The following is a 2,500-nucleotide window of genomic DNA, read 5'->3' as shown; positions in this document are numbered from 1 at the left end:
CTATTTTGTTTAAAATCAGATGTTTTGTGTTTGTTGTTACGTTTTTTCTTTGCTGTTGGTTGTCGCGTTTGTTAGTTTGTTTTTGTTTTTTATGTTATTTTATAATCATGATGGCATTAAACAGGAAGACAATAACATTCATCATCAGCATCATCACTGTGATATTAACAATTATAACTGACTGATGAGTTTTGTGGTTCCTATAGTCATCATTGTCATTGTCATTATCATTATTATCAAAAGTAGTAGAAGCATCATCATCGTCATCATCATCATCATCATCATCATCATCATCATCATCATCATCATCATCATCATCATCATCATCATCATCATCATTATCACCATCATCATCATCATTCTATTATCATCATTGTAGGCAGCACTGGCTTAATGTGAATGTCCAGATGACTGTTCCCACGGCGTAAATGAGGGACAGAAAGGAGTTAGAACTCTATATCAACATTGCTATTACAAAAAGAAAAAAGAAAATCTTACACATATGTTTAAATACACTTTAACAAATATAGGTTTAATACAGTTAGACTAGTGATGTCCTGTATCAAGGCAGTTAAACACGAAAACAAACAGATGCGCATCGTTTTCTCAGCACATTGAATGTTTTCCCTCTGGTTCTAACGTGTAATTCGTTTAATGTTTCTCTTGGCATTGTGTAACTATTACAAAGACTGTCCGGTCCGATGTGGGATTCATTCATCGCTAGTGTTGACCACGAAGATTGGTCCTGACCCCTTTAATAACACCGCGACATGTGTGCGCTGGCAGTGACGGACAGGCCAGCTGGCAATGAGGATGCTGCTGGTGGTTCCAATCGTCGTCATCATTATTATCGTTGTTGTTACTATTACAACAACTACTACTATTACTACCATTACTGTTACTACTATTACTATTAATGCTACTACTACTACCTGTACTACTTCAACTACTACCAGTTTAACTAGTATTAGTATTACTCATAGTATTACTGTTGTGGCTACAACTACTAATGCTATTATCGTTATCATCGTTGTTATTATCATGGCTAAAACTATTGCAATTACAATTACTAATTTATATTTTTTATTGCGCAACAGATCATTACCGTTTTCACCATTACTGTTATTGCTACTAGCATCATCTGGATTATTATCATTATCTTTATAGCTGTGTGTATATATTACTATCAACATTATCATTATTGTCATCAACGTTTGTAATTGTATTATGAGGTTATCTAGGAACTTTTATTTGTCCAAACGATTGATATTGATTGTAAATGCATACGATTAGCTATGAATACCTGACTGTAAAATCCTTAGTGGGAACCAATAGTGTCAGTAACATGTATAGGAATATAGTTACGTATTATATCTAATTCATGGTTTGGAGAGAGACAGGCAGACAGACGAAGAGAGTGAGTGTTTGTCGCTGACAATGTCATGTGAGAATTCTTGTTGCCACATAACTAAAAGTAAGAGACTACGGGTATACTGTGATTGATGTACATTGATACGTACGTATATATATATATTTATATGTAAAAAGATGGAATGGTAAATAGATAGATAAATAAACAGGCATATAGATATACAGTATAGACAAACAAAAAGTAAAAAAAAATAAATCATTCAAGTGCGTTTGTGTTAAATAAGGTACATACTCGTAAGTAGATAGATAGATAGACAGGTAAACAGATATACAGACATAAATGTGTATATATAAATAAATAAATATATATATAATTGCTTGCGCTTGTGTTAGGTCAGGGATATAGGTACTTAGCTAGATAGATAGACAGTTAAACAGTTATACAGATATAAACAAAAAGGAAAAAAAACCCTGTTTGTGTTACAGCAGGTACTCTATATAGGTAGGTAGATAGATAAGTAGACAGATAGGTAGTTATGTAGGTAAACAGACATATATTTTTAAAAAACTGTACATTAAACAATAACAACAGGTACCCAAACACACTAAAATCAGATATGACGAAGATCACTTCCTCACAACACCAGTGACCTTGGCATACTGGCTACTTCCACGTCATGAGAAGCATTGGTAACAAGACTCTTCTATGACTTGGCCTTCGTAGCTTGTGACCGACAAGGGCTTCGAAATCTATGAAACTTGCCTCATGACCTTACGAGCTTTAATGTACTTTGTGTGTACTTTGAGTGTAAAGAAGTGTACTAAAGTGTGAGTGATAAAGTAACTTATATAGACATCCGTGTGTTTGTGTGTAGGTGTGGATGGGTGTGTGTGTGTGTGTGTGTGTGTGTGTGTGTGTGTGTGTGTGTGTGTGTGTGTGTGTGTGTGTGTGTGTGTGTGTTTATGTGTGTTTGTATATATGTGTGTGTGTGCATGGAGGTACACATATGTGTTTTATAAGACATCCCCGCAAATTATATGTGCAACTCTCACCCTTTCTCTCTGTTACTCTTGCGTAGGATCTCACAGCTGGTTTTCCTTTTTGCCAGCTGAAACGCCGAGGATGGGC

The sequence above is a fragment of the Penaeus chinensis genome, chromosome 2 (genome assembly GCF_019202785.1).
Source record: "Penaeus chinensis breed Huanghai No. 1 chromosome 2, ASM1920278v2, whole genome shotgun sequence".
NCBI classification, from domain to species: domain Eukaryota; kingdom Metazoa; phylum Arthropoda; class Malacostraca; order Decapoda; family Penaeidae; genus Penaeus; species Penaeus chinensis.
This window is presented reverse-complemented; position numbering follows the sequence as displayed.